General features: G+C 30.6%; 1 long non-coding RNA gene across 10 annotated transcripts; it reads left to right on the plus strand.

Annotated features, from left to right (window-relative positions):
• Positions 1-539: 539 nt before the first annotated feature.
• Positions 540-6,547, plus strand: LOC123909519. 10 transcript variants are annotated; one of them, XR_006809944.1, is made up of 12 exons: positions 550-984; positions 1,063-1,107; positions 1,220-1,271; positions 1,401-1,453; positions 1,567-1,625; positions 2,937-3,099; positions 3,939-4,015; positions 4,128-4,179; positions 5,055-5,386; positions 5,647-5,717; positions 6,104-6,224; positions 6,330-6,547. It is a non-coding gene; the product is annotated as an uncharacterized LOC123909519 (long non-coding RNA). The 10 variants fall into 10 exon arrangements; XR_006809949.1 differs by having other exon boundaries at positions 2,987-3,265; positions 5,055-5,104; XR_006809943.1 differs by having other exon boundaries at positions 2,987-3,099.
• The last annotated feature ends 1,176 nt before the right edge of the window (positions 6,548-7,723 follow it).

Consider the following 7,723-nt stretch of genomic DNA (forward strand, 5'->3'; position numbering starts at 1 on the left):
TGACTGCCACATGTGACAAAATTGACGGAAAGGACCAAATTAAAACCTAAAATAAACGTAAGGGACCAAATATATAGTTAAGCCAAAAATTTACATTAGCCGGAAGAAACATGCCAAAACACACAAAAAAATCCTTTGTAACTTTATGATGCATGAGAGCATAAAACCAAATAACATGGGTGGGACAAAGGACCCAACTCCGTGATGACATGCATTCATGCCAATCTTGTAGAATCCATTAATCAACGGAATCCTTCCAACTACACACATCCAACACATCTAAATGGCAAAATTTGACAAGTGTCAAGCTCACAAGCAACCTTGGAAAAATCCTAGCTGGCATAAATGACAAATTTTTTACTTCTTTGGGTATGAATTTGAATTTTGTTTCCCTCCTTCAATTGTCTCAGCAAACGGGCCACAAAACATTAGATCCATTGCAATAGGCCCAATATAGTTCGGCCCAACTGAAACATTTCCTTTAGGGCGAAAAAAAAAATTTGAAGTAGGAACAGAGGGATCAGAAGCGTGTAGCAGCCGTCCCTTTCATTCTGTCTGATGCATCGGTCTTTGACTACCATTTTTGGCTAACCTCATGCTGTTCAATTTTCTTCAAATTTATAAACAAATAACACAATTACTGATTCATGAAACTTCATCTTCATCATTGTTTGGTACCAAGAAGCCCAAGCAGAAGAAAAAACAAAATTGCTGGCAGAAGAACAGTGTAACGTCACTTTCATCACCAACAAAAAATCTGATTGTTATCTTTTTAGGTACCAGCCTAGAGAAAAAGCAGTCAAAGCTCTACCACTTTCAAATTCAAATTTCAAACTCTCTTCCTCCTCTCTCTCTAAACCCCAAAGCTTTTGAGACTCTGATCAGAGATCGAACACGATGGATGAAGAGTATGATGTCATCGTTTTAGGTACTGGTCTTAAGGAATGCATTCTCAGTGGTCTTCTCTCCGTCGATGGCCTCAAAGTAAGTTGTCTTCCATTTTTCGATTATCATTCTGTTATTACTGTTATCGATCGTGTTTGATTCGTTTTTGCTGCTTAGGTTCTTCACATGGATATTGAAAACTGAGCTCCTCCCTCCCTCAAGGTATGTTCATTTATTTCTGCTTTTTTGAAATCCCTAATTTTCTTATATCTAATTTATAATCCCTACTTTTCTAATCCCTCTTTTTATTTTGTTTCTCTCATTCTTTTATCAGGAGGTAAACTTTTCATTCCTGAAACCTGAATCATGTTCTCCCATAAGTGTAGGTATCATTTTTTATTTTCTGGATCTATTTTCTTTGTTTTCAGTTTGTTCTTTTCCAAATCCCTAATTTTCTTCAGTTGCATTTCTAATCTCTTTCTGTTTCGTTTTTTCTTTTCATTCTCTCATTGGAGGTAAAATTTTCATACCTAATTGAAGGAATCACGCTCTCGCATGACACAATCAGGTGAGAGAGATCCAAAATATTTTCGCTTTCTTGCTTTTATCTTCTCATGATTTCTGGTTTTTTCTCGCCTCATTTATTGTTCTCTTTCTCTCTGTTTTTATCTTTCACAACAGGAAATAATGGTAGAAAGTTGGTATGAGAGGTGAAAAATTCTTGACTACATATACTTAAGGTAAACATGTTTTTTGGTGAATATATGTTTGGTCTCCACTTTTAGCTCTGGTTCTGAATATACTAATTGAACTTTTACAGTCTATATTTATTATTGTAATTTTGATTGTAACTGATATGTTGCTTTGTAGTTTATCAATTGGTTTTGCTACACCAATAACTATTGTTATACATGAAATAGTGAAGAGGATTGGTTGCATCCTCCAAAAAAAAATAGGTTTTGATATTTTATTGATTACAAATTAGTAGATCTAATGTTTATTTGTTTATCTTTTTGATCAGTTTATATGTATTGAGCACACTATTATTTAATTGTGAGATGCTAATTTGAATAGTTTGGGATCAAAGACGACTTTTTTTTTGTTTTGGTAAATTAGTTTGGATTATTGGAGAAACCAGTTCCTATTTTTCCTCAAGTTACCCATGTTGATAGCAACCTCTTTTTAGTTTGATTTCAAGTTATTAACTAATATAAAATATCCTATCAATTGGTGTTTACCTCTTTTTAGTTACTATTTTTTGTATTTATTCTTTTTATATCGATTTTGGAAAAGAGGTTTTTGAAAAGATTGTTGATGACAGGGATATGACAAAGATTGTTACCATTATTGCATTCTCTTTGATGAAAGTAATATTCTTGAATTAGCTTCGAAAATGTTTTCACAAATTAAAGAACACATAGGTTTCAATTCAATAAGATTGGCTTTAAGAGGCATGAATTCAAAAAGATTGGCTTTAAGATTTCAATTCTTGAATTGGCTTTAAGTTTGTAATTGTTTTGTCTATTTTTTCTTTGAAATCAGAAATTATTTACTCTAGCCAATGTGGGTGACTATGAGTTTGTCTATTGAAAGAATCTAAACAATATGCAGCTACTAATTTGCATGAGTTTGTCTATTCAAATTAGTAACTGTTTCTACTAATATGAAGCCCATTTTCATTTTTAATTAGGATAATTTTCATGAGTTTGTTTTGACTATGAGTAAGTTTTATGAACATACTTATTTCTTTTAGCTTTGTTAAACTTTGGCATATTACTTATTGTGCACTTCATGGAGAAAAGGAATTATTAACCTTTTTCTATATCAACATTGTTGAAGGTTTTAGAACCAGTCTCTTTGAATGCTTTTCATTTTTGTTTTTAAATAATGCAAATATCTGATCTATTTCTTTTTTGGATTTTCAATTCAGCAGTTAACTTTTCATTATTAATCTTTTTTGTGGTTAGAGCACATTGGATAGTGCAATGGGTTGCTAGCTTTTTACCAATATTCTATAGCCTTATGTTCACTTTCAATTTCATTTGTAACAGATGGTTAAGAAATTTGTCTAATCATTTACATTACCAATTTTGAATCCCAGTTCATGCCTTGGACTCGATGAAATGTGTGGCTGCTGTAAAAAGGAAAGGAGTAGTGCCAGAAGAGGATATTTACATTAAGTTTCTTACTTCCTTTTCATTGATGAAGAACGAGGTAGTACATTAAGCTATCTTCCATAAATTAATTTATTATTGCTATCTATCTTTTATATTTGTTCATTATCCTATAAATGTATTTGTTTTTATTTTCCGATCTACTGAGTTTGAAGTGTATGAATGATCGCTAGCATGGAGTAAGTAACATGAAGGCTAACATAAAGGTTAACCAAAAACCCTTTTGTACAACATTTGTATTCTGGCAAAAGCTCGAAAAACTTTAAAACCAATTATGAAGGCTTGAACCAGAATGTGTTGGTGATTTTTACAAAAAAGATGAAGCCATGGATGTTGTTGATAGAATTATGAATTATGAAGGCTAACCTGAATGTGTTGGTGATTTTTCTCTTCTTTTTTTTGTTTGTTTTGGTATATATAGTCTGAAATAATACTTTGTGCTACTAAATACATGCAACACTTTCTTTTAAACATGTTATCAAATTTATTCTTCTTTTGGTTGGTAACTCCTTTTGATAACACATCTTTTGTTGATATAAAATTCTTCCAAATTCTATAATATTTGTTGAAGTTGGATTAGAGTTCCATTAGTTTATATGTGATGGGTGTACCATGTACAGATCTGCCAATAAAATTTTGGTGTATGCAAATTCTATAACCCTTTTAATAACTCATCATGATATGAATTGTGTTTTGCAGATAGATTTTGGGGTTTGTGGGAATTTTGTTCTATTTTCTTAGATTTACCTCTTTTGATAACCTACTTGTGTTTTGCAGATAACTATACTTTGCAATTACCATTTTTAATGTTGTTGGTTGTAGAAACTATAAATTCAATGCAGCTCTCCATTCTCAATTAACTTAGTTTAAAAATTTCAGTAAGCATCATGAGCTCCATTTTCCTTCCAAAGAAGAAACCCATGGATATTGAAAACTGAGCTCCTCCCTCCCTCAAGGTATGTTCATTTATTTCTTCGTTTTTGAAATCCCTATTTTTCATCAATCTAATTTATAATCCTGGATTTTGTAATCCTTCTTTTTATTTTGGTTTTCACATTCTTTTATTAGGAGGTAAAATTTTCATTCCTGAAATCCGAATCGTGTTCTCCCAAAAGTGTAGGTATCACTCTTGATTTTCTAGATCTCTTTTCTTTCGATTTCTTTTTGTATTTAAATGATTCTTGGGCTGTTTGCTGGTGATATATTTAAGCTCGAGTTGTTGTCTAGAATTTGATGATACTTTCTCTCACTCTTTCGTTTTCTTTCTCCTCTAGGTTTCATTTTAGGTTTCATTTAGTGATATGTGATAACCAATTTCTAATTTTTAAAACATTTTATTCAAGTATGATGTTTTCAAGTAGGAGCAGAAGAATCCGAATCTAATTAGAATAAATGTTTAAACTACATGGTTTGGTACCTATCTTTAGAAACTACATATTAATATTTTAATTTCCGTTTCCATTACTTAATTTCATTGTATTATTACTACTACTTGCACGAATTATAATTATATGACATTAAGAGCATACCACTAGCTTATTATTGCTCTAACTGTCATGATAAAAAAGGACATTTAAGTATATTAAAAAAAGGTTTTTCTAAGTATATAACATATTCAAAGCCTCTTAAAGCTAATGGTTTAAGTCTTGACTCAATATATTTGTTTCTATCTTTTAGTTAATAATCCCTACCTTTTAGGAGTTGTTAGTGAGATTTAGATGGTTTTCTCAACTACAATATGTTTGATTTGTTTGATTCTGGTGTTATGAAGCACACTACATTTAGTAGTTCTTTCCTTCTCCTCACTTTCTTACTCATCTCACTCCATTTTTTCTTGATTCCTTCGAACGTCTCTCCAGGAATCAACCATCTTGGATGACACAAGCCAAAATCTCCAAATGTTTCAAATTGCTTCTTCATCTGTTATTTCATGATTTAATTTCATCATCTAATTTATGTGAAATGTTTAATTTTCTGTCTATGTTTGCAAATTAGGTTGTCTTCTCAATCGAATCCTCCGACCTGTTTCAAGATCCATCCCGCAGGTAATTTCAGTTTCGTTCCTTTTCCAAATCCCTAATTTTCTTCGATCACATTTCAAAGACTCTATTTGTTTCCTGCTTTTTATCTTCTATTTATTCATTTTCTCTCTTGGATCAAAACCTTGAAAACCAAATAAGCTATGCTTTATCTATGTTTAAATGACTTTTGCCAAGCACCTTAACTATATTATTATTTTTTTCCTTTTATTGTGAGTGTTTTTCTGCCGGTGTTTACTGCATAGAGCCCTGCTCCTGTCAGGAATGCAATAACAAAATAGTGTCATGGTATGTCATGGCCTTTGGATTATGTTGTTGTTTGATTCTGATGTTATGAAGCACACTACATTTAGTAGTTCTTTCCTTCTCCTCCTCACCATTACATGTCTTATGTGTATGATTTGACTTTGAACTTGGATAATTGAATTGAAAACTTTACCTGACTACTACTTCTTTATTCTTGGTTATATTTTGATTCAACAATATGATTAAGGTCATTTATATCTGTTTTCTAATTCGGTGGTGTTGCTTTTGCTTATGCAAACAAGATGTTTGTAAAGTCACATTATTGGAGTGCTCATTTGCTTAAAGGAGAAAAGAGAACAAGTTTGTTTGAATGGTAAGTAACTTATTTTTCCTTGCTCTCATGTATTTTCTGTGTATGGGCTTTCACATTTTCTTTTTTACATATTATTTAAGGTATGTCTCATGTGTCTCTTCAAGCTATTTACTTTATATGTCTTCAACCTAATAGTTTCAAATATAACAAATCAAGTTGATGTGTTGGACTTCTTTTTCTCTTATTCAAAATTTTAGAAAATAGAATTTGATTTTGTTTTATTATGTGTTGGATTATATTTTGTGGTCTTTAACTTGAAAGGCAGTTTGAGTTCGTTTATATTGAGATGTCTTTTTATTTACTTGCTTTCTGTCGTTTGATTGAATATGTTCTTTTCTATTTCCATTTGATTAATAACTAATGATGAATATTTTTAAAATTTGTAGAACTCTATCAATTCCAAATGAAATCGCAAAACGGTGGTTCAAGATTCAAGTTAAATTGTGTGAAGGGAATCCAAAGATTTTGACCCCTTGCAGTAAATTTAAAGATTTGAGTAATCTTAAGGTATCAATATGATATCATTGAATATTTACTTTACATTACCATGATATTTTATTGTTCTTCAAATTTTGAATTAACATGTTTCTTCAAACATGATTGTGGTTGCAGCTTCAAAATATTTACTATAATGGAAACTAGGAGGAGCATGAGCAAACAATTTTTTTTTGCATGCATCTTTTATATTTTGTCATTGGGGATCACTATTTAAATTTGGAAGAAGAGGTTAAAAATAAGAACCTCAAGATTTTATGGATACATATTATTATTTTGATTCGTTTCCAAACTACTACTTGCAAGAATTATAATTATATGCAATTAACAGCGTACCACTAGCTTATTATTACTCCGACTGTAATGATATAGAGTATATGGGAATCAGGCCTTGAAACTTTTTTAAGCATGCGATCTACTTCTAATTTTTTTTTTTTATATATGTTTTGTAGCATAACTAAAGTAGTTAATGATTATGTAAATCTAAACATGTTTCAATGATATAAAAGTTTTCTTTAAAACAAAGTACTTGCACATTGAAATAGGTATGTAAATTACACTAAGAAATATGTCATCTTAATTGAGGAGAAGAAAGTAAAAATATATTATTTTGTCATTAGAAATATGCCTCTAAAGTAATTTTTAACTAAGAAATATTTTTAAGAAATATTTTTTATCATTTGATTGAATGAGATATTCTTGGGTGGTCATGACACGAAAAAATTTCATTTGGTCGCACACACAAAATACAACATATAATATAAATTTTTCTACATTCACTTTTTCTTGTGTGTGACCAAATAGAATTTTTTGGTCCCATGACCATACAAGAATATCTACGATTGAATATAGTTATTTGTACTGCATACTTCTTTTAAATCTTAAGAGCATGAATATCGGTGTTCTTTACAGTGTGATTTTACTGCAACACACCATGTATTGTCTGACAACATGGATAATCCATCCTTTTTCAATGTTGCTAAACTAAAAACGTCTTTCTCTGCAACAACGTTCTTAAAGTGCCACACGGCCCACACCTATGGTTTTTTTTCTTTTTGTAACAATTAAATACATGTTTTTTGGTGAGTTTTTTGGATCTAGTGGGACCCATTTGAGAGTTTTTGGTAAGTTGTATGGATATTTAAGAAATGTAGTTGAGTTGTTTAAATATTTGAGAAGTATAAATAATATAAAATATTAAGTGGGACCCATTTAAAGAACCCAAATGAGTTTGATGGATGTGGGTGCTCTAAGAGCAACTACATATGAAGTTTTGGAACATTTAGATATTCAAGAGTAAGTGAAATATTAAATAGGGTAATGTGAAAGTAATGTTAAAAAATTGAGGGGGTGAGTGACATTTTAACCTAACTCAAGGAGGTTAATGAAATTTCCTTTTTTATAATTATGCGTATTCAATAGGCTTGAAATATTTTACGCATAGTTTTTTTTTTATTAATACATTAATTTGATGAATTGGTCTTCAATGAAATTTATTTTAAGTTTTTATC

The sequence above is a fragment of the Trifolium pratense genome, linkage group LG2, assembly GCF_020283565.1.
Source record: "Trifolium pratense cultivar HEN17-A07 linkage group LG2, ARS_RC_1.1, whole genome shotgun sequence".
Classification (NCBI taxonomy): Eukaryota; Viridiplantae; Streptophyta; class Magnoliopsida; order Fabales; family Fabaceae; genus Trifolium; species Trifolium pratense.